Source organism: Lontra canadensis, unplaced genomic scaffold, assembly GCF_010015895.1.
Source record: "Lontra canadensis isolate GAN:19392208 unplaced genomic scaffold, GSC_riverotter_1.0 scaffold22, whole genome shotgun sequence".
Lineage (NCBI taxonomy): Eukaryota > Metazoa > Chordata > Mammalia > Carnivora > Mustelidae > Lontra > Lontra canadensis.
In genome coordinates this window covers 18,835,630-18,862,035 of record NW_022631016.1, presented here as the reverse complement: position 1 = coordinate 18,862,035, position 26,406 = coordinate 18,835,630, and the positions used below count along the sequence as shown (strand labels likewise).

General features: G+C 33.8%; 1 pseudogene; it reads right to left on the bottom strand.

The window, feature by feature from the left end:
* Positions 1–23,832: 23,832 nt before the first annotated feature.
* LOC116870313 lies at positions 23,833–24,059 on the bottom strand (annotated as a pseudogene).
* Positions 24,060–26,406: the final 2,347 nt, after the last annotated feature.

The following is a 26,406-nucleotide window of genomic DNA, read 5'->3' as shown; positions in this document are numbered from 1 at the left end:
GTTAGGATTTAAGGAACTTCGCAAAATACGTAGTAATTAAGAATAAATTATTTAGGAGGGTGCACAGTAAGCAAATAAAAAATGTAGACTTCAATAGTTTTCCAGTCAGCGATTCTTGGACAAGCATTCATGATTCAAACACTTACAATTTAATTTTTTTTTTTACAATCCATATAGAAAGATAAAATTATAGAATGTTTTAAGTTATTTTATGATTATGCAAAAGACTCTACATAACAGTAAAATTAAATCACTGTACATGACCAAACAATTAAAATATTCATTCAGAGACACAGGGTACCTAAGTTAGAAATGTAACATGTATGGTGGCTACTGTTTACTACTACACAGAATGAGGTAGAAATAGTATTCTCCTAAGAATTCTAAAATACGGCTAAATCAAAAGTAATGCATCGTGAACTGCTGAATTGGAGGAGCTCTCATCTGCAATTTATTTCCTTATTTCTCCATGTATCTCTTATAAATAAACTGTTCTAGTTCCTTAAAGATTTCTAGGACCCCATCGCTGTGACAGCCATCAAAGACCAGATAATATATATTAATTCTTTAGACATCACACTGTAGTTAAATCCTCATTCTTAAAAATACTTTTCTAGGGGTGCCTGGGTGGTTCAGTAGGTTAAACCTCTGCCTTCGGCTCAGGTCATGATCTCAGGGTCCCGGGATCCAGTCCCGCATCGGGCTCTCTGCTCAGCAGGGAACCTGCTTCCCCTTCTCTCTCTGCCTGCCTCTCTGCCTACTTGTGACGTCTCTCTCTCTCTCTCTGTCAAATAAATAGATAAAATCTTTAAAAAAAAAACTTTTCTATACAATAATTATATAGTTTAAATAAAAAATATTTAGAGATATTACATTCTTAATATATTTTAAATAATGATTTATGGTATATTGAAAATTGATAACTATTTTTATACTACAATTAAAGAATACCAAGAAATTAAAGGTTCCAAGGGAATTAAAGAAAGCAGCAAATGTGACTTTTCTCTTTGTGTTGAAATAAAATTAAATATTATGTTATGGCATCAAATGTTGATTATTTAAATAGACACCTGAGGCATTCCTGTCACTGTACGGAAGATAAAAAATACTGCTGATAAAAATAAAAGATTGAGGTACACATTAGTTGTGCTATACTTGGTATTTTCAGTTATTCTGAAACTGAGCTGTATTTGACATTCCATTAAGTTTTTCACTCTGCGAAAACAATGGTATCAGTACTAAGAATAGATAAAAGATGACAAGTTTATCTAGAAATATTGTAATAATAAGTGTTTTTGGGGGGAGCCTGGGTAGCTCAGTGGGTTAAAGCCTCTGCCTTCGGCTCAGGTCATGATCTCGGAGTCCTGGGATCGAGCTCCGCGTTGGGCTCTCTGCTCAGGAGGGAGCCTGCTTCCCTTCCTCTCTCTCTGCCTGCCTCTCTGCCTACTTGTGATCTCTGTCTGTCAAATGAATAAATAAAATCTTAAAAAAAATTAAGTGTGTTTTGGATAGAAATACATGATATAAAAATAAAAGTCAGTATTTGCCACCTGATTTAAAAATTACATAGGGTATATTCATTTTCATTTTTCAAACTAAATTTATTTTATTTATTATTACTACTTTGTTTTGAAAGTTTCACTATGTAAATAATAGACTAAGTATGATTCATGAGTATCAAACTACCTTTCTAAAATGATAAAAAAAAATGTATGATGCAACTGTGTTCAGAATTAGGCAACAGAATTAATTTTTGGGGTAAGTTACACATATAAGTTGTACTACACAGAAGCCTGGGGGTTGATATAGCTGTCGACAACCAGCCAGTCAGAATGAAGACAGGTCACTGAATGCTCTAGGAATTCAGTTCAGACCCAAGAAAGGCTACCCCTTAGTTGTAGGGTTACTCTATCCATACGCTAAGAGCCACTCTACACAGGCCTACCAAAGACAAATAATAGATTAAACTGATCTGCTAGTAAATCACTTCCTGCAAGAGTTAAAGTCAACACTGAATCTATACACACGACAATGGAGAATCCACAATTTCTGGGGCACAATAAATGCTAAGTATATGAAGATACGGGAACATGTGTCCCATAACCAATGGGAAACTTCATAGATAATGATCATGTTATACCTACAGAAAATATTTAAACATTTTAACAAAGAGAATCAATGTAATGAATGGAAGGATTGAGAGTCTCAGCAGAAAAATGGAAATTAAGATAAAAGAAATACAGGAGTGCCTGAGTGGCTCAGTCGGCTAAGCACACGACTCTTAATTTTGGCTCAGGTCATGATCTCAGGGTCTGAGATCAGGCCGTGCTTCAGGCTCCATGTTGACTTAGAGACTGCTTAAGGTTCTCTCTTTGTCTCTCCTTCTGCACCTCTCAAGCTGTGCTCTAGCCTGCACACGCGTGCATTCTCTCTCTCTCTCTCTCTCTCTCTCTCCAAATAAATAAATAAATAAATAACATGGGAATTTTATAACAGAGAGAAAAGGCTTCTGATAATAACATTAAGAGCAAGAAAATGAAAAAAAAAATTTAAAGGATTTGAGAGATGGAAATTGCTTCAGTTAACAGAGCTAGAATTGCAGATATGATGTTGCACAATCTTGAGGGTGGCATGTCAGGGGGGATGAACGTTAGTGCCAGAATAAGGGGTGCACAAAGCCATTTAATGCAAAGGTTCTGGGTGAAATGAGATACTCTGTGAGATGGAGAATTCTTCAGTGATTGAGGGAATGAAAGATGCAGGGCATAATGGGATCCTTCCTGGTAGAGTTTTAAAAAAATTTGATAATTAGCCTCATTTTGGAGATGGCCTTGGGGCAATGGTATGATGAAGGAGGGAAATACAGGAAGGGGAGAGTGCAAGAGATGGTCTTCTCTTCAGCACAATAAGTTCTGGGGGTGAAGATTACATTTACTCTTACTGTGTATACTTTTTAAACTGAATTATGAAGATTATGGCCATTTATTTTCATTAGTGTTTGTTTTATTTTTTTTTAATTTTTTAATTTTTTTAAGATTTTAATTATTTATTCGACAGACAGAGATCACAGGTAGGCAGAGAGGCAGGCAGAGAGAGAGGAAGGGAAGCAGGCTCCTTGCTGAGCAGAGAGCCCGATGTGGGGCTCGATCCCAGGACTCTGGGATCATGACCTGAGTAGAAGGCAGAGGCTTTAACCCACTGAGCCACCCGGGCGCCCCTAGTGTTTGTTTTAAAAAAAAAAAGGAATTTATTCTACATACTTCTTTGATTCTTACTTTAAAAAAAAAAAATTTACTGGTTCCCCAATGGAAATTCTCCCAGTTCAAACTGCATAGATTAACCTCAATTTTACATTATATTAATGTACCTTTAATTCAAAAGTTTAGGTAATAATGAATATTCACTCTTTTAAGATTTTATTTTTTTTTTACTTGTTTTCTTGACACTAGAGACAACTTGGTATATTAGCCACTGTAGCTGGTGTCTTACCTTTCAAGATGGATTCCTGGGTGCCGGATTGGTAAGAATTCATAGTCGAGTTTACACACGTGTTTATGTTAACATGTACTAAGCTTTCTAAAAAGTTATGTGACAATTATCATGTGCAAGAGAAGTGACTGAAAGTACATTTTCTCCTCCAGTCCATGCTGATTATGGATATTATCATACATGCTACTTTGTTGTTTGCTAGTTTAACATGTAAGAAGTGATGTTAAATAATTAATTTGATCTTCCTGAAGCCTTGACAGATTCATCCACTTTTCATTTTTTCATTTACTGCCTAGGTTTGCTCTTCTGACAATTATCTTTTCAAATAATTTACATTTACCATTTGTTGTAAATTCTGTTACTTTTTTTTTTTTTAAGATTTTATTTATTTATTTGACAGACAGAGATCACAAGTAGGCAGAGAGGCAGGCAGAGAGAGACAGAGGAGTAAGCAGGCTCCCCACTGAGCAGAGAGCCCAATGCGGGGCTCGATCCCAGGACCCTGAGATTATGACCTGAGCTGAAGGCAGAGGCTTAACCCACTGAGCCACCCAGGCGCCCTCTGTTACCATTTTCAATGAACATTTATTGATTCTAGAGCCATGTCATATGATTTTGTCTTACTAATATAGCCAGTAGAATCATCCATAGGCAATGTTCTTCCACACCATAGCCATTTGTCAAATGTGGTTTCTAAATCACATTGTTGATTGAAGTGCTCAAAATGTGGCTACTGCCTAATTATAGAACACTTCCATCATCTCAGAAAGCTTTGTGGGACAACAGTGGGGTATATAGAATGTACAATTTTTTATGAAGTAAAATATGACTTTATTCTCACAATGTTTGGTTTTCCTGGCTTGTTTATTAAAAAAAATAATTTTACTACCTGTGTAATATGTGCCTAATGTTCTAAATGCTTTGTTGCATGTTGCATTTTGTTATGTTTTACATTCCAAATTTTAATCTCCTGACATTTATGAGGTATGAATTAAACATCTAATCATACTTAAACTTTTTCCTAATCTAGATTAAAAATAAAACACTATTTGTCATATAAGACCCTATATACTAACTGGTATGTGTTTTTTGAGTATTCTATTATTTTTCATTGATCTATTTGTCTGTTTCTGGTTTAGTATTGAAATCTTACTATTAACATTGTCTTAACAATATTTTTTCTCATTATCTGTTTTGAAATAGACCTTGTTATTGCATTCAACATGTTTAAAAAAATACTTTCAGAGAATTTTCTGTCATATGGACATTAAAATCATAGTGTTCAATCCCCAAAGCAAATTTCATCAGAATTCCATTTATAATTACATTGTCTTCATATATTTAGTTTTGAATAACTAATTTTTTTTACCATTGTATATCATTTCTCTGAGAATTTGGTTCTAATCTTTTTTCTCCATATTTCTTTGTTCTAATCTTGTTTTATATCTTTATTCTTCACTAATTTTATTTAATTCTTAATTCTTTCAAATTTATTCTTTCCTTTTTTTCATTTCTACTTTTCTTCTCACCTAGATACAATTGCAACTCACCTATTACTGTTTTATAGCATTATGCTCTCTTGTTCTTTGTTGAGGATGCTAAGTCTTGTAGAGCTTTTGTATTTTGCTTAACAATATATCTCTTCAAGATGTACATCCTTGATCTGAATCTCCTAAATAATCACCCTCTTGTCAAGTTCTAAAGTTATTTTTTGAAGACTACATGATGATTTCTCTCTGCTCATTCTTGAATGAGGCTAAGCTATTTGAGTGGTTTGACCTTACTGTCTCTAATTTTTTTTATAATCCTTATATTTTTAACTCAGCAGTGGAAGAGCAGGATAGTGCTTAGTTCTCAATATGATTATTATAATTCCTAAATTTCAGATGGACTTTACTATATACCAAGTGGTTTAAACCGCAGAAATTTGTTTTCTTATATTTCTAGAGACTGGGAATTCCAGGATCAAGGTTATTTAGGGTTTGATTTTTAGTGGGGGAATCTCTTCCTGGCATAAAGAGGACCATCTTCTCATTTCTAGAAATTCCCCTTTCTCTCTCTCTCCTGTTCTTCTTAAAAGGTCATAGTCCTATCTAAACAGGGCTCCACTCTTATGCATGATTTACCTCCTAAGGATTCTATCTCTTATTATCACTTAGGGCTTCAATGTACACACTTTGGGGAAATATAATTCAGCCCATAGCAGGAGCTAAGGATCAAAGTGGCTGAGGACAGAGCATTATTCCATACAAATCAGGAAGCCCATTACTGTGTACTATGCAGTCACAGAAACCCAGCTTTATCTTAGAGAAGGGCTAGGTGGATGAAAGGCAGGTAGAAATTGGAGAAACTATTACTTAAAATAACTATTAAATCATCAGATTCAGTTTTGAACTTGATAGAAATAAAATCTGTTTCTTTTTTATTACCCACTAGGCAGAGGCTTATGATAATAAATTATAAAAAAAGAAAAACATATTTCCTTTGTTCACTCTTAGTATAATGTGAATGTATTTATGACCCTGATATATAGTTCTTCACATGTCAAAGACAATGTCAGAGGAAAAGTGTAGAAATAAAGAACACTTAAATAAATTGAAAAAGAAGTCATGACAAGGGATATAAAAAATTTAAAAATGTGGGGCACCTGGGTGGCTCAGTGGGTTAAGCCTCTGCCTTCGGCTCAGGTCATGATCTTGGGGTCCTGGGATCGAGCCCCGCATTGGTCTCTCTGCTCAGCAGAGAGCCTGCTTCCCCTCTCTCTCTCTCTCTGCCTGCCTCTCTGCCTGCTTGTGATCTCTGTCTGTCAAATAAATAAATAAAATCTTAAAAAAAAAACATTAAAAAAATTAAAAATGTAACATGATTGTAAGAGTGACAGTCTTGGATGGTCCAAGAGATTTCTGATTTATGCTTCTTATCTTAACTTAATTATTAATAATAAAAAATCTAATATTAAAATATTACAGATTGGTTGGATCCCTATAAATATCTTATTATAGCAGAAAGCAAAGAAATTATCAAAGATTAGCAGGATCATTTATGGGGGTTCAGGAGTTAGTTTGGAAAAGTTCTAACAGATTAGTAATGGACAATTTGAGTAATAACAGTACTAATGCAATTGATTGAAATTTATAAATATTTTTATCAGTAAACATACCTTTATGAGATTATGTCAACTTAAAAAAAATTAGAATTAGAATATCACAGTTTTGCAATTCCTGGTAAGATAAAAGAACTAAAGCATTATAATCAACACACACATCCCAAATAAAAAAGAGCTAAACATTATGTGCCTGATGTTTCCTTTCCTGATGAAAAAGAATACCTATGAAGCATTCTTGTTGAAAGAGAGAAAGAGAGTTTGAGAGGTTGAAAGATAGCGAAGGGAAGGGAAGGGAAAGGTAGGGAAGGGGAAAAAAGTGAAGGGAAGGGAAAGGAAGGGAATCAGGCCTCTAAATTTAATTGCCAATTCAAAAACACTATGGATGACAAAGGCACTTGTTTAACAAGTCTACAAGGATACAATCAGAAAAGAATCTATAATGTGTGTATCTCTATACAAAGTCTATTCAAATAAGTGAATTGTGATGGATAGAAAGAGAGTGGACTTTGATAACAAAGTTATAATTTTTTATTTTGGATTTATTAATAGTGTTTTAGATATAAATGTATGTCCTTATTTTTTACAGATATACACTAACATGTTTATGAATGAAATTATATGATTCTGGAATTTGTTCAAAACAATCCTTTAGGGTGTTAGAAAATGTATGTGGAGTGTAAATTTAAAAAAAATTCTTTATGAATGGATAATTGCAAAAATAATTGTTCATTATGTATTGACTATATTATTTCTCTAGCTTTGTAAATATCTTTTAAAATTACTATAATACATTTAAAAAATAATGTCTTGTTCTGTTTTCCTTCCAACCAGTTCTAGTATTTGGGATTTGCAGTGGTAATTATTTTGATTAAATAGGGGTAATGGTTGGCTAAGTGGAAGTTCACTGCTTGAAGGCAGAAATCTATGTCAGAACTAATATCATGGTGTTTTGTCATTAATTCTAAGATGAGATTTCATTGACTTTTCTTGACATATGAATTGCGACAGAAGATTTTTATTATGCAGACTGGGTTTCACAGAAAGAAATTAGGGTAATCGTTGATGAGGCCCCTGATTTTTATTTGAGGGTTTGTTTAATGTGGTATTAATTAAACATATACCAATAAATAAAGGACATTAAGCTTCATGCTTGTCATTGCAGCAGAAAGAGAAGATGTTAAGAAAAATGTAGGTTAGAACAAATTAAACAAATTTGCAATTTAATTTGAGTAACCTAAGTCTCATATGGTTTCATTTTGGATGTTGATATTCTATGTGTTCTCCTTTGATATTCCAAAAATAGAATATCCATAAGATGCATGATCAATAAATCTTTGAGTCATACTATTATGAGTACTGTGATAATTTTTGAAATTTCCTGTGACTTCACATAATATACCTTACAAAAAAATATCACTGAAAACATCAATGTCTTGAGAGAAGGATGGAATTCATGTGGTAATATTCTACCAATATTAAATTTGGTTTATCTGAAAGGGGCAATTATGTGCACACTCAAATGGTAATATCTTGACACAAGAATTTTTTCAAAAGAGTTACACTATAAGCACAGGCACTATATATATGACTAGCACAGTGTATAAAAATGAGTTTAAGAATAAGTCGATAATGAAGAGAAGCAAGGTAGGTAATGAAGAGAAAGACATTCAGCAAATTATTTATGTTTGGAAATGTCATTAAGCTCTCTCTGGGTACCAGCTAATTTAAAATAATTTGGATACAACTCATACTTAATCATTCTCTATAGTAAAAGAAAAATTCAAGTGTAAGAGGCAAGGCTGTATTTTACCTCTAAAGAATATTTACTTGTGAGGGGCGCCTGGTTGGATCAGTGGGTTAAAGGCCTCTGCCTTCGGCTCATGTCATGATCCCAGGGTCCTGGGATCAAGACCCGCATTGTGCTCTCTGCTTAGCAGTGAGGCTGCTTACCTTCCTCTCTCTCTGCCTGACTCTCTGCCTACTTGTGATCTCTGTCTGTCAAATAAAAAATTAATAATCTTTAAAAAAATATTTACTTGTGAATGTTTCATTCATAGTGAATATGTATTCAAAAAAGCTATAGTCAGTTTCCCAGACTATAATTAGAAATTATATAATGTCTATATGTCATATTGAAGATTCAACATAAACATATATTGAAATAGTTTATGTTAACATAAATATTTGATACAACATTTTAAACATTTCTAGTGCTTTCTACACTGAAGTGTTCCTCTTATGGAAATAAAGGATGTTTAAAACATGTTCATTTCTTCACTTTAATTTAATTGTTGATAGAACAAAACAAAATTGCCTAGTAGTAATTGTAAAAGAAGTGTTAATTTTCAAAGTTTCTTTGAATGAGAGGTCCAATTATAATTAATGTTGTTCCAAACTTCCTAAATTTCTCTTTCAGTTAATTAATTTTCCCCCAAAGTATATCCATTTATATATCTCTTAGAGTATTTTGGTGTTGCTTAAATTTGAATTTGTTATTTTGAGTGTGTATTAATGTATGTATGATATAATTTATTTTTCTGTGAAATATTTGTTCATAGCTCTAGCATACATTCTGTCAGATCTTTCTTTCTAGCTCTAAAAAGTTCTTATATATTTAGAATATGTTGAGCAAATATTTTCCCAGTGGGTAGATTGCCTTTTTACTCAACTACAGTTGTTATTTAACATACATTTTTTTTAAAGGCCTATGATTAAATTTGTTGATATTTTTAAAAAGATTTTATTTATTTGTTTGAGAGACAGAGAAAACATGGGAGGGGGTCAGGTCAGAGGGAGAAGCAGACTCCCTACTGAGCAGGAAGCCTGATGAGGGACTTAATCCTGGGACTCCAGGATCCTGACCTGAGCCAAAGGCAAATGCTTAACCAGGCACTCATGTTATTTTCATTTTAAGCACCTGGGAGTTTGAATAATAGCACATATTCCCCAAATATTTGTGAGATATTCACCCACATTTTCTTCTATCATTTGTCTGGCTTTATTTTCAAATTAAAATCTTTGATTCATTTGAACTACATATCCTGTTGTATAATATGAGGAAAAGATCCAATTTTAACATTCTCCATATGACTTTATAATTATTCCAGAACCACTTATTTAAAACACTATTCTTTCCATGGTAATTTGATATTGAAGCTTTATCATATATAAAATTTCCATAGGGAATTTTTTTTTTGCATTTCCAAGATTTCTTAGGTAGATAGATCTGTGTAAATGATTACAAAACTGTACAATTAGGCAATTTTTCTAGAAAGGCAGTGTTTGGCAGAGTAATCAAAAACAAATGAGAAAAAGCTTCTACTTGTTTTTCCAAAGACCTCTCCAATGTATCTTCCAACATCCCTAATAGTGTTGGCTTTATCAGAGCTTTAAAAAAAATCCCAATTAGAAGTCCAGTGATGAAAGCTGTCTTTAATTCCACATGTTGAATCCTTGATCTCTCATCTATTACCATCCCAAGGTAACCAGATGGCATTCTAGGCAACGTAGTAAAGTCTACAAATTAATTATTTTGGGTCATGTCCTTATACTACGATATTTTTATTCCTAATAAATGGGCTAGATCATTGTAATCCGAAATACTCTCTTCGATAGCCTAGAAGAAAGGCTGAGCCTAAGCAGGCCAGTGCCCTCCTTAGCTTTGCCACCCAGGTTTCTTGTAATAACCCCAGTCAATATAATGAAATTGGCTTAAGACAGGGAGAATCATCTTCAAAGTTAATCACAGTGAGGGAAAATGAACATTTCTTCTGTACTAGAGATATTAGCCTAAGTGCTTGTATGAACTCTTTTTCCTATCAGATCCCTGGTTTGTTTTCTGAGGATGAGAGGAAAGTTAACAACTTCAAAGTTAAAGAGACTGGGCGCTATTTTTCTTCTTACCAACAGCACAGAAAAATATCAACATATTAAAACCAAAAGAGAATACATTGATCTCCATTTTCACAATGTTTAACACATCCCTTTTTTTTAATTAAAGATTTTTATTTATTTATTTGACAGACAGAGATCACAACAAGTAGGCAGAGAGGCAGCAGAGAGAGGGGAGGGGAAGCAGGCTCCCTGCTGAGCAGAGAGCCCTATGCGGAGCTTGATCCCAGGACCCTGAAATCATGACCTGAGCCGAAGGCAGAGGCTTTTAATGCACTGAGCCACCCAGGTGCCCCAAACACATCGTTTTTTTCACCCATCTAGCTTGTACCCCTTTTGAGCTCCTCTGTAAAAAACAAAATAAGGACATTAATAAGGTCCATTTATAAGATTGGGGAAAAAAATTGCCAGGAATTAATATGTATAAATTCACTGATCCCTTTCCTGCAGAATCTTCCTGATGTTTGCTTTTCAAAGTGTTTCCCCTCTCTTAATTTCTGGAATTCAGTGAGCGTCACTATAATACTGACAGACCTAAGGCACCATTGGCAGAAGACTTAAATAGCTCAAGGATGGCAGGGAGTCACAGACTGACATTAAACAGGGTGTGAGACATGATTCCAAGAGACTTCTATCAACACAAAACAGGGATAAGCCATATGTGCCTGTGACTTATGTAATCAAAGGTCATAGTGGGCAGAGTATGGACATATTCAGCTATCAGAATGATTGATGTCACAGAGGTCTAGCAGAAAGCTGTGAACATGGTGGGGAGCGTATCTAGCCATAGACTTGTCTGACGCTGCAGAGGAAAAATGAACGGTAGGGTATTATCAACATTGTAGAAGTGTGTCAGTATATGGCATGACTAAGTATGTGTACGTGTTTGTGTGTGTCTGTATGTGAAAGAGAAACTGAGAGAGATCTAGTTAAAAATAAGCTGGTCAAGGGACACCTGGGTGATTGAGCTGGTTAAGTGTCTGCTTTTGGCTAAGGTCATGATCCCAGAGTCCTGGGATCAAGTTCCACATCAGGCTCCCTGCTCAGTGGGGATTCTGTTTCTCCCTCTGCTCCTCCACCCACCCCATACCCTGGCTGGTGAGCTCACTCTCTCTCATAAAAATAAATTAATAAAATCTTTAAAAGAATATGAAGGTCAATTTCTTTCTTTTTTTTTTAAAGATTTTATTTATTTATTTGACAGAGATCACAAGCAGGCAGAGAGGCAGGCAGAGAGAGAGGAGGAAGCAGGCTCCCTGCTGAGCAGAGAGCCCCATGCGGGGCTTGATCCCAGGACTCCGAGATCATGACCCGAGCCGAAGGCAGCGGCTTAACCCACTGAGCCACCCAGGCGCCCCATGAAGGTCAATTTCTAATTTTAGAATTTTCAGTTGTCCCCCCCACCCCCGCCCCAGATTTTTATTCCCAGAAGTTCTGAGATAAGTGGAAGGTAAACAAGGAGTACGTGCCCACAGGAAGCCAGAAAATCCGATTAATATGAAAGCAAACACTTGAATCTAAGAAAAAACACTACCGTTGGCATCTGAAACTTGCAGTTGTTTCCATATTTGTGTATTTTCCTTGTCTATGGAAGTTGCCAGTGCCTGGGGCAGGATAATGAAGTATCTCACCAAGAAGACAACATGTCAATGCATAATGTTAGGTTCTGAATGAAAATCTGAGTTGTCAAGGATTATCTCTGACCCAATAATAATTTTATGTGTGTTGTGCAGAGTCAGACACTTAAACTAAATTTATTCATATTTTCATGCAAACGTATTTTTGATTAGAATAGAAGAGTACTGGTACTATTCTAACATTTGTTCAAAAAAATCAATGCCAATATGTGTGCCTACACCCAAAGAAGTTTCTTTCTTGAATCTTGCTTTTTCTTCTGGGTCTATTTCAAGTAGACCAAATAGACCCTGTAGTACTTCAAGAAGTTTTACTCCCACAAGAAAAAATTATCTTTGTCTTTGTTTCCTTTGAGTAAAAATAATTTATATCTGAAATGTTTTGTCTACCCTTAACTGTATAAAAATGATAGGAGTAGTTTATTTTGGAACTAAATCTCATGATGAAAATTCCTTTGCCCCAACATTCTCAAGACATTATTCCACTGTTTAATGTCTTCAGTTACTGGGAATAAAGTCTTCTATTAGTCCAGTATTATTCCAGTATAACTACTTATCTTTGTGCCATCTTTGATTTGTTTTGAGATGGTACAAGTTCAATGTTTAGTTTCAGATATGAGTTCATTTTAGTTTTATTCGTTTACTCTGTTAGGAACTCAAAGGTTTTGTCATCTTATCACCTCTGAGAATTCTTAGACTTACTTCATTAAAATATTGTATCTACTCTTATTCTTTTTGAACTCAGCTTAGATGTGTGTTGCAACTTCTTATTTGAGCGTCCAAGTTTTATCACCTGTCTGTATTTTGTTTTCTTTTCCTCTTGATGCTGAACTGTGGGGAATTTTTCCTAAAACTATGTTTTAGTTCTTTAAACTTCTCCAATTAATTTGAAACATCTATGATCTACCATTTTTTAAAAAATTAAAATAACTATATTTATTATTTATAGGACTTTAAAAAAAATTCTTTTTGACACTTCTTGCCTATTTTAATGGTGTCCCAGGTATCCTTCCTTTGACTTTCTATAGAGTCTATGTAATAGTTTTATTATCTGAAGATATACAAGAATTGAATCCATTTTCTTTTTTGTAGATGTTGACTCTGATTTATGGTGTAATAATTACTATTACATCTTTATTTCTGAATTATGAGCTCATTTGCAGGAAATCCTTCCATATGGGTTTAATTTTTTAATTTTAATTTGCATCTTTTCTGAAAGGATTTTGTGTTTTGTTACATAAGTAACATCTTCCTAAGATTTTATTTTACTATCATTTTTGGCATGGATTTCACTTCACTGGCTTACATGTATTTGCATCCAAGATAGTGGATGGAAAGTTCCAAAATTAAGAATTGTCCGAAGATACTAATTTCCCCTCTATTAATAGGCTGAATATTTGTCTACTCAAATTACCAAAGGAATTTTCACACTTTGAAGTTTTAAAATTTAATCAGGCATCTCAGATCCAAATAAAAATCTAACACAGGGTAAAAAACTGGTCTCTGACTTTGATATAAACTCAAGATACTTGTTGCGCAAGTCAGAAATCCTTAAGAATACTGGTTTCTCATCCTGTTTTTTTTTAATTATCTTCCTCTTTTTTTTTTTTTTTCCTGGCCCCCAGTTAAGTGTTATTATTTTTATCAAGATCTTATCTGTGCTTTTAAAAATACGTTATTTTATTTAATTCAGAATTTATATTGGAACATCAACCTTGCTGAAGGAGAAAGAGAGTGGGAAAAAGAGAGGAACAGAAAGAGAGAGACAGAGAGTGAGTTAGGGGGAATTATTTTTAAAATGTATGGCTATGGAATATCACAGGTGACCTCTTGCTCAGTTTTGCCAAATTGCTTCTCAACTACTATATATGGAGTGATGATTATTCTTAAAAGAATTGTTGTCAGAAAGGATAGCAACCTATACCCACACAACAGGATATATGGAGAGTTTCATGAGTAGAACTAGACATTACTGGTTTTCCTATATAAAAACTCTGAAAAGAATTACATACAAATAATGCAGAAGAAAGGATTTGGTCACATACTAAAGTAACAGCACAAATAAAAGAATCTCTTCATTATATCATAACAAATCTGCATTAGTTATCTTAAAAATTAAACATTCTCTGCTCAATCAGTAAGGCTGTAAAAAATAACTTCACTGAAAACAATAAATTAAAGGCCAAGCATGCATGAAAATTGATAAAAGATTCTTTTCTTAGTAGTATAGTTAATTGTCTGAGAAGTTTCAAGATTATTTTAAAAATCCTTATTCAACTAAAACTAGACTGTGTACATTGAGGTATTATTAAAATAATTAATTGTTCTTTCTTTATTCAGTCTGAAACTAAACTATTACATCTTCCAAGTCAATATAGCAAGTGAAATGAAGGTATTAAAAATTAATTTTCCATAATAACTCTTTATTAAAATAAATTATTTAGAATTAATATGTAATAATTTTAGTACTAATTTTCCTTCTAGGTCTCTGATAAGTTACTTAATCCTTTAAATAGTGTGAGAGTCTATGTGAGAAATAATTTGCCTTTGGAATAGAATGGGCTACTTTAGTGGGGGAAACATTGAGTGTAGGAAGGATTATAATTTAGTAGAAACATTATAGATGGAATATCACTATTTAATATATAATTAGCATGTTTTTTTCATATTCACAGGATTCCTTCAGTGTCTCCATGCCATAGTCATTATTTCTGGAAAAAAAATGAGATTTATTACTTTCAAAACAATCAATACCGTTTCCCCTCATTTTTATTACCTGATGACTGAGTGGTCTTTTTTCTTGAGACTGGTTAGCCAGAGTTTACGAAAGAAATAAAACAAAAATCTTTGTCTTTCTTTTCCGAAGAATAGTCTAAGACAACACTTTCTGAATGTATTTCAAAATAATACTTCCTTCCTGGGTGCAACCAATACATGCAATTCATGCTATTATTGATTTGCCTCACCAACTGCTCACAGCTCTCTGTAGAGAATCACACAATTTAAGATTATTGTTGATAAGAACACTTGTTCTCCTAGCTGTGAAGACAAATGTTAAGTGGTTTTAAACCTATAGCTGAGTAAACTATTTTTATCTTTTTTTTTTAAAGATTTTATTTATTTATTTGACAGAGATCACAAGTAGTCATGGAGGCAGGCAGAGAGAGAGGAGGAAGCAGGCCCCCTGTTGAGCAGAGAGCTCGATGTGGGGCTCAATCCCAGGACCCTGGGATCATGACCTGAGCCAAAGGCAGAGGCCTTAACCCACTGAGCCACCCAGGTGCCCCCTATTTGTATCTTCTTAAAAAAAAAAAAAAAAATGCCTGCACAACAGTAAGTCCTTGTAAATAGCCAATATTAATTTGAAAATTTCCACTGTTCAACTCTACACCATTGGGTTTGAAGACATCGATAGTCATCAGTTGGTCGTTTTTACCAGTGAAGTATTTTATACACATCTGAACCACAACCAAAGGGAGATATTCCACAAGAATGTCTTCTATGACTGTTCTAAGGATATTCTATACATTTCCCTCACCTATATTTAGGTAAAATGATAAATAAAAATTGTATGCATTTAAAGTGTACAAGTATACCACTTGATGTTTTGATATATGGTGAAATAATCACCGCATTCAACCAAATTAACATATTCATCACCAAAGCCAAGAATAAGCCTACAGACACTGTGTTTTATTTAATTTCGCTTACCTACTTACAGGTTTAATTCACCACATTAGTGACTTACAGACATCTATTGGTCTTCGCAGTAATATACCAGATAGAAATTTAGGCAATTCACTTGCTTAAAACAACAAATAATTTAACAATGTATTGTTAACCTAAAAAAAAAATTTGTCTTGTTGAAAATTTAAAAGATCAAGTAAATATGTATGCAATTAAATTATGATTGACTTTAAATTCCAGATACAAAAAAGCTCTAAAGTGTGAATATAAGTTTAGGAATTGTCACTTTTGATACTATAACCAGGATCTACTTTAAAAATGGTGATATCTCCAAATTGCCAAATATTTTGGGGGATATTCCCAAAATTAAGACATCTTTAGCTATGGTATGTAGGTGACTTTGTGTGTGTGCCAATCAGGATGTTTTTCTAACATAGAATTATACCTATAGCTATTACTGAGCCCAAATAATATATAATCCTGAAAACTCTTATATGCTTTTATCCCTGAACAGAGAAAAATGATGGGCTTCCTAATGTATCAGAAAAAGTAAGCTAAAAATTATGCATTGGTTTTTGTGTCTTGAAGGTTTCCCTAAAACCTTAAACTCATGGTTTGTTCATAAGCAGCAGCTTCATCCCTGAAACAGAGAAGGGAAATTCACCGGAGGAAAGTAAGTGGATGGAAATTTTTTTTTTTTTAAGATTTTATTTATTTATTTGACAGAGAGATCACAAGTAGGCAGAGAGGCAGGCAGAGAGAGAGGAGGAAGCAGGCTTCCCGCTGAGCGGAGAGCCCAATGCGGGGCTCGATCCCAGGACCCTGGGATCATGACCTGAGCTGAAGGCAGAGGATTAACCCACTGAGCCACCCAGGTGCCCCAGTGGATGGAAATTTACCTTAAGGTAAATCACATTTATTCTTTCTTTATGAATACTGAGCTATCCTGATACTTACAACACTACTTTTGAGGATCATATATCTACTACCTCTCCATTCTAGTGATCAGATGATATTTGTAACATACTTTAAATAGATAAATTGTGGGGCGCCTGGGTAGCTCAGTGGGTTAAAGCCTCTGCCTTCAGCTCAGGTCATGATCCCAGGGTCCTGGGATTGAGCCCCACATCGGGCTCTCTGCTCAGCAGGGGGCCTGCTTCCTCCTCTCTCTCTGCCTGCCTCTCTGCCTACTTGTGCTCTCTGTCTGTCAAATAAATAAATAAAATATTTTTAAAAAATAGTTTAATTGCCATTTTAACTTATCAGTCAGTCTCAAATTCATTTCACTAGTGAATCCCCCCTCCTCTAGAGATTGATAATTCATGCTGAAAAGATAAAACTGAGTTTCTGAAATTGTAATGCCAACAACCACATCTTAAAACACCATGGCAAATGTAATACAATAAAAATTATAATTATAGCATGTCCATAAATATAATACAACACATTAATGAGACAAAACACTAGTTAGTTTTATATTTATGAAAAGAATAAAAATATTTAAAAGAGATTTTAACATATATATTGGAATTATATAAAGAAATATGAAACCTTAAAGATAATTTTATAAGAAATATGTCATATTAAAATATTTAGTTACCGCTTTATAGTCTTTCAGAAAAATTTATATTTCTCAAAATTTAATATACTGAAATGCAGTATAAAAAAGTATTACCACTGTGGATATCTATTATTGCAGATAACAGAATTTTTACTCAATTTTATTAGCATATAAATAAGAAATATTTAAAAAGTCATAGTGGTTAAAAGATGGCAAAAATAGAAATTTGTTTTTCCTCTTTCAAAGTGCTCATTTTATTTCATTAATTCAGAGTAGATTACAATTATTTATAGATACATGTATGGAGGAAAATCCTTACCATTCATATTTGGTTGGCTATTATTATAAACTCTCCGACAGCTAAATTGTCATTTGTAACTTACATATCAGTAACTATACAGTAACAATACATCACTGCTTCAAATTCTTTTTGAAATGAAGCAGTTATAATAAACAAGGGAAAAAATAAGTGAGAACAATTTAAAGTTTCTGCTGTATAAGATTTTGACTTATCTGTGGAATCTCTGTAAGCAATTCCTGGGGACTTAAATACTTCAGGGGTATAGAGTGATAACCAAAAGTTAAAATAAGTACTGCCTGAATTTGCTGTCATGCTCTGGTTGTATCAGCAAAATGGTTCATAGAGAACCTGACCAAGAATAGCCTATTTAAGTTTTCATTTCTGTAAGTAAAGCATATTCATTCCTGAATTGTTTAAAGGTTCCCAGCTGTGGGGTTTGAAATATCATTTATGTGTTTTATGAGTCCCACAGTGAGAGTCTAGACATCTTTCCCTGCTTCTCAGCCTTTAGAGACCCTGTCGTAACTCTAAAGCTCAGCCTACAAGGAGATTAACTGAGACAACCCACAAAGCTAGGTTAAATGTTGGTGTTGGACAAGATTTGTGGAACGCTTATTTTACTTACAATTTAGAAGTGAGACTTTCTAAGAGTCACGTCTTTGTGCTTACCTCTATCATTATAGATACACTGCCCCTGGGATGACTGCCTAACAAAATGAAAATTGTCACTTTTCCAGCCCACTGAGTATGGAGGTTCCTTGTATCCAACCTAGTTTCCCAGGAAAATAAAGAGGACTCAGAAAGTCAGGTTGTTGAGGACATAATAAAGATAAACCATATTCTTCAAAGTATATTCGCTCATATGACTGAATCCATAACACCATTCTATGATTTCCTGACCATCTCTTCATATCTGTGATATATCCTGTCTAAAAGGAGGCCTCTATTTTTTACACTATTCTTACTACATACTGTTTTTCATTTTTAGCTTCTGACTCTGCTCATTGCCGTCAGGAAAAAAAATAATAATAACTTGTCCTTCCCTCTATGCCACTCTTTCATAAGCAACCCACTGCATACTATCCATAACTGATTTTCAGTTGAGTTGATATAAAATTCTGCTTAATTTTCTTAAATAGTTAGTAGAATTATTGAATCATTTCTGCTTTTTCTTACAACTGTTTAGATAAAATATTACTTTTTAGGATCTATTTCATTGTTCATTTAAGTGTTCATTAAGAACACTGAACATGGATCTACCCTTTTAACAAAATCTTAGCTGTATATTATACATGCAATATTACTCAGTAAATTTCTAGAACTCATTTACCATGTTTAACTGACATTTCATGCCCTCTGGTTAATGACTCCACATTTTCCCATCCCTTCATCCCTATTCCACAATTTTCTTTTCTTTTCTTTTCTTTTTTTTCACAATTTTCTTTTCTTAAGAGATATTTATTCGAGATAGAGCATGAGAGAAAGAGAGTGCTCACAAGCAATAGGGAAGGGGAGAGGGAAAGAGAGAAAAAATGTCTCCATGGAGCAGGACCCTGATGTGGAGCCTGGATCCCAGGACACTGGGATCATGACCAGCAGATATTTACCTGGCTGAGCCACTCTATTTCACAATTTGATGCTATCAGTTTCACTACTTTAGATACCTTGAGTGGAATTATGCAGTATTTGTCTTTTTGTCGCTTATTTGTGATACTTTGCCTATATTTCTTTTTTCCTCTGTTCATTTTTTTAAGATATTTGAATTTTGTCTGTTTTCTTTTTTCTTATTTCATATTTATTTATATCTACATTTATAATTTATACATAGAATGTCTAGTAACAGAGTCAGAATTTTGCCGTACATATTTAACTTAGCAAAATTGAAATTTATTTTTTATTATTTATTTTTTGCTGAACTGAAGTTTAAATGCCTCTCTTCAGTAATTAAAATGTTAGAACAGTTTAACTATGATCATCTTCATCCAAATACATTAACTTTTGTGGTCAGCATTTGAGTTACTTTATCCTCATAGAATGCTGAGTATTCTTACTAGTATTGTTATTATTTTGTTACAGACACTAGACTTTATTCAGAGGATTTACAACAAATTTCTAAAAAAATTGTATATAGCTTTTAAAAAACATTTATTTATTTGAGAGAGAGAGAGAGCATAAGAGGGAGGAGCAGAGGGAAAGGGAGAGAGAATATCAAGTAGGCTCCGTACTGAGTATGGAGCCCCATGTGGTTCCATGTCCCTCAGATTATGACCTGAGCCAAAACCAAAAATTGGTTGCTTAACTGACTGTGCCACCCACGCCCCCCCCAACTTTTTATTTTATGTTATTTAAATTTTTCCTTCTTCCTGATATTTTTCCTCTAGATATTCCCTTATTAAATTTTCTAGCAGTAAATGCTGTTAGCACTATGTATCGCTGTCTAAATCCTAAAATATAATACTATATTGGGTGTTATGATAGAAACAAAATGCATACTCAGATGGAATAATACAAAACAAACTATATATCAAGGTGTGATCAGATAATGAAAATCAGCTATGTATAATGAAGCATTCTAGAGCTGGAAACATTAGGGAGAAGTTCTGACCTCAAGGCCTGAAGAGTTGATGGGGCAGGAAACTAGAACCAGGAAGAGCTATAGCTGTAGGAAAGGACCAATGCAAATGATTTGAGGAATTTGAAAGAAGGAGCTCCATCACCTATGAACCAATAGAGAGAAAACCTAAGGACTTCTATGCCTCCACCCTCTGATCCCCAGTTGAAGATCCCCAAGTGCTGAAACAAAGTAAAGGTAGAGCCCAAGAGAGCTGTTTGATGCTCACCAAAAACTTGCAGGAACCTGTAGCATGAAGTGGGATTAAACCCAGAAAGTTAAAAGGAAAATATTAGGGTACATATTCTAGTTTAGTACTTATTTTCTCTCAGCATTTTGATTACAGTATTCCTCTGTTTGGGTCATCTATCCTTGCTGCAGTTTTAATTTTTACTCCTTTCATATAATCTCTCTCTTTGTGGTTGTGTTAAGTATTTGTTTCTGTCTTTGGTGATTTATGAGTTCACATGGTATGTTAAGGCTTGAGTTCCATTTTATTAATCCTGTTTCAGATAGTGTATAAAACTCAAACATTATCTTTCAAAATATTATTTTATTTTCATTCCTTCTACTCTCTACATCTGAGATGCTGATGATATACATTAAATCTCAATTTATCCTTCATATATCTTGATAATTTTTTTACCTTCTGTATCTTTATGCCTTTGACACTCATTTTATTTGTCTTGCTCTTTCCTTTTTTAGTTCATTTTAATATGCTGTTTAACTAATATATTGAGTTATATACTTTACACATAGAAAATCCATTTTAAGAGAGCTAGTTAATTCCTGATAAATTTTGAAAGAATGTTTTTTATTGTTTCTTTTATTTCTTCAACCTTTTCATGCAAACATCCTTTATAGTTTTTATATCATAACTTTAATTCACTCAGACTTTGGTATTTTAAATATACTTCCATCTCTAGCCAAATTTCACTTATAGTGGATTGCCTTTTCTTATGCCAGGTAATCTTTACAAATCCACACTTTGGTTTGAATATTTGCAACTTCTACACATCTATATTAGGGAAACATTCCTTCAATAATGGACACTCCCTCCATTTCTCAATGTATCAGAAGTATCTGCTTCATTCCCCAACTCATAGCTCATCAAAGATTGAGGTTCTCAGTTGCAGGTATCCACCTTCTGGGCAGAACTATTGACATAGGCCATATCCCTACTCTTCTAGCCTCAGTTCAAATTAATTTTAGGATAGAGAGGCAGGCTTAGTGGACTTTTCTTACCTCTTCTGATACCTTATTTATTTTTTTTTAAAGGTATTTATCTCAAGTTCTCTATCTTTCCCTTTCTTCTTTAATGCATGGGTGACTGGGAGCAAATATTTAGCCACATTGACAGATGTATTACTACTCCTAAACCAATTTTAGCCTATAGTATAATGCAAATGAAACAGTTTTCTATAGTTAATGTTGACTTTCTTTTTCTTAAATATTGGTGTGTTTTGCAATTGTTTTATAGTTTATAAACACAAAAAAAATTGTTTTTGCAATTAATTTATAGTTTCCTGTAGAGCTACCTACGTATCTCCACTTAATGATTAAATACTGAATTTCTTTAAGATTTGTTCTTAAGAAGACTTCTAATTCTCTACTCTTTCCCAAATGATCTTATTCACAGTCAAAGCTATAACCAGATGAATGAAAATGAGAAGCTTATTTCCCACGTAGATGTCTACATCAATTGTCAGGTATCTGTAATAACTACTTTAAAATATCTCAAAACCTAAGTAGAAAACACACAAAAAAGACCTCCCAGTCTATTCCATTCCATTTTAACCTCTGAGTAAATGAACTAGCATGAATTAATTTACTCAAAGCATACATCGAGATTTATGTGGTACATTAATTTTACCCCCTTCTTCCCTCCCTCCATCTCTTCTTCCTTCCGGCCGTCTTTCCTGCCTTTCTATGTTGCCTACCTCTTTCTTTCCTTAAGCAATTTTTTGAGCAAATTATGCATTGGATGCAATTTTAGGCACTGGGGTTTTATCAGACCTAATGACTAGGTTTGTTTACTCGTGGACCTCAAACTCAAGGTATAGAAAATCTTTATTTCTAGCTTGCTTTCCTTTTGAAAATCTTTTTTTTTTTTAAGATTTTATTTATTTATTTGACAGAGATCACAAGTAGGCAGAGAGGCTGGCAGAGAGAGAGAGAGGAGGAACCAGGCTTCCTGCCGAACAGAGAGCCCAATGCGGGGCTCGATCCCAGGAGCCTGGGATCATGACCCGAGCCGAAGGCAGAGGCTTTAACCCACTGAGCCACCCAGGCGCCACTTGCTTTCCTTTTGAATGGTATTTTTTATGGATAAAGACTTCTAAGAATTCTAGGGTTTTGTTCTTTTTTTTTTTTTCTTTTCTTTTAACACTTCTTAAAATTTCTCACTTTACTCTCCTTTTATTTACATGGTCTTTGTCAAGAAGTCCACTGTAATCCTTATTCTTGATTCTCTGTATTCTATTTTCTATCAGGGTCTGGATTGATTGATTGATTTATGCCACTCTAAAGTTTTGAGTCCCAGGTATTTGACTTATTTTACTCTAATAAACTTATATTATATATTGGATTTCCACCACCCAAATTCACAAATAAAACAATTAATATCGGAGCGCCTGGGTGGCTCAGTGGGTTAAGCCTCTGCCTTCTGCTCGGGTCGTGATCTCAGGGTCCTGGGATCGAGCCCCACATTGGGTTTTCTGCCCAGCAGGGAACCTGCTTCCCCTCTCTCTCTCTGCCTACTTGTGATCTCTCTCTGTCAAATAAATAAATAAAATCTTTAAACAAAAACAAAAACAAACAAAAACAAACAATTAAAATCTTTGACAGGTCTTCAGCTTTAAACAAATGCAGTCCGTGAATTGTTTTATTATGTACATGTAAATAAAATGTTTTTTATTACATATATATTTATAATGAATATATTTACAATGGTTTTTATTACATAAAAATTTGTATATTTATTAGGGGTGCCTGGGTGGCTCAGTGGATTAAGCCTCTGCCTTTGGCTCAGGTCATGATCTCAGGGTCCTGGGATTGAGCCCCGTATTGGGCTCTCTGCTCAGAAGGGAGCCTGCTTCCCCCTCTCACTCTGCCTGCCTCTCTGCCTACTGGTGGTCTCTGTTAAATAAATAAAATCTTAAAAAAAATTATATATTTATTACATATATTTATAGAAAACACGGCTTTTGACAAAACAACTATTTGAAAGCATCTTACACATTTACAGTTATACAAAACAATTTTTTTATAAATGTATCATACAAACTTTATTTAACAAAAGTAACAGAAAAATCAAACAGTCCCTTATAGCAAGAGAAAAACTGACTAGAAGAAATTTTGTCTTCAGCATCTTATAGTAACTTACTTGCAGTTGCATTCAACAGAGCTCTGTTGCTGTGACAAATACAGCTCACGCACAGGTATGGATGAATTATTTGTATATTTTTCAAGTATTCACTGAATACTACTTTACATACACATATATATTAAATCTTTCTGAAAAAAATTTAATTGACCATCCCAAGATATACTTCAGTTTTGTTGACCTTTTGGAAGAGATGTTCTCAAGAGAAGAATATATGCTTCTGGCTCATGAGTCATGTAATGAACCCAGCCTAGACTATTGGACACCAAGTCTCCTCTACTCCTCTTCAGGCATCAGATGGGTTGTCAGTACTTGTCTGGAAAGTTCTCTGGGTGACATGCTGGTAGTACTTGTGGAAGTACTTGTCCAAATAGTGAATCTGCTTCTGCACCATCCTGTGGGCAGGCAGGGTGAGGAAGGCGTGAAGAGTGGGTGTGGCAGACCACATGTTCAGGTAAGGCAAAGACTTGACTGCTTATGTAAAACAGATTTGACATCTTATCGGTTATATTATTTAAGAGTGTATATTCTGGGTCTCATAGTCTAAAACTCTTGTGATTGAAAAGATAGCTGGGATACTTGGGTGTCTTAGTCTTTAAGTGTCTGACTTTTGATTTTGACTCAGATCTGAAGGTTGGGAGATTGAGCGCCACCTCAAGCTCTGTGCTCAACACTGAGTCTGCTTGAGATTCTCTCTCTCCCTCTGTCCCTCCCCCTACTTCTGCATAAATATATTTAAAAAATCCTTAAATAAAAAGATGTATAAAAACATCCTTTCTGGCAATCGTTTGTCCATTGTTTATATATTGCATCATAAACTATTGTGTCTGTATAATATGTTTTGTACACTCCTAATGTGTTCCAGAATTTATCCTTGAATCCACAAAATAATTAAAGATATTTTTAATTTTTAAGATAAAATAATTCTGTGTGTTTCTAATTTTGTTCCAACCCCACAGAAATTATGTGAGACAATGGGCATCAGTGACCTTTCCTGGTGAACTGTGGGCCATCTTTTGCCTTTCTGCATAGAAGGCAGTGGTTCACATATGTTCTCAGAATCCTGCCAGGTAAGAGGGAGTGGAGAATTATAAAAAGGAGCACAATGGGTCTGTTTCAAAACCTGGATATTTCCCTCTCATCTGGACAGGTACCTTGGGATGAAAACGTAAGAGCACTGACAAAAAGTAGCCTCTTGCTTAAAAATTAAAACAGTTAGTATTATAAAACACATAATTTCAAAATACAGATTTTACTTTAAAAACACAATTAAATCAATTATAACTCATCCCTGCTTGCACATTATATATACATATATACATATGTATATATGTATATATACCTACATATAATCAATATATGTATATGATTATAGCAGATAGATTAACAATTTTAATTCTTATGTATAATTTTAGGAGCATCTGACCCTTCCAAATTAAAAAAAAAAAAAAGAAAAAACTTTTTGTATTTAATTTGTATTTAATTTTACACTTAAATATATAGTAAATTTTTGTTACGGTTTATCTCTCCTTCCTAATTTGTTCAGAATATCTAAGTAGTGAATTAAAATTTCTGAGAATTCTGTAAATTCCAAATGATGCATTTATAGTGATTTGACCAATATTCAAATATAGGTATTGCATAATAATCTATTTTTAACCCGATAAGGAAAAAATTTGACATATTGTTCAATTTTATGTCTCAGTCAGCCTCAGTATATACTCATAAACAACTAAATCTAATATACTGAATAGATGTTAAAGGGAAAACTAGGCATATTTATTCTCCTTTTTTCCTTGACTCTATCATTTTCTATAAAAATTATTAACATATATCTACCTGGGTGAAAATATATGCTCCTATTTTCAATAGTTAAATTTAACTTCAGAAGTATTATGCTCTTAGAAACAACAACAATGAACAGTAAATAAAAATAATTTTAGGTGATAAATTATAAATTGCCCTATTAATCATTTAAATTGTGGTCTTTTTAAAAACAAAGTGTCGTAAGTAAAGACCTGTAATTGGTATTATGATCTGACTGAATCAATTTCTAATCAAGCAAAACATTTTCTGAAACATATTCTCAGAAAAAAATGAAGATTATCTCGTAAAGGAAAAGGTTCCATTATAGGACCACTTGTCTAAGAGATATTAAAACTGACTATATTGTTTTAGCTTAAACTAAAAAGGAGTCATTAACTCTAAGTGACCCTGGGATGTCAAGCCTTTACCAGCTATTAACTCTCTTGACCAAAGGACAATGGCAGTTTGTTTTTATAAATTGCCTATAGTTCTGTGAACTTCTCTTTCTTGAATAAATATCTGAGAATAGATCCTGAGTCACAGGGTATATGTATATTTAACTTATAGAAAAGTGCCCAATTATTTTCCACAATGCCATTTCCAGGAATTCGTTATGAATATTTTCTTTAATATTTTGCCAACATTTGGTATTATCACTCTTTTTCATTTTAGCCATTCTGTTGTAACTGTTTCTGACTGGTTGCATAGTTCACATTTATGACTAATTCTATCCATTTCATACTTCTTATATACCTAGTGAGTGCCTCAATTGGTTGTGTTTCAGCAGGGTTACTGAATATTCATTCCTAAAGATTCTGGGCCATTATTTATTTTGTTTTTTATTTTTAGATTTATTTATTTATTTATTCATTTGAGAGAGAGAGAGAGAGAGAGTTGGGGGAGGGGCAGAATATAGTCTTCAAGCATAGTGCCCA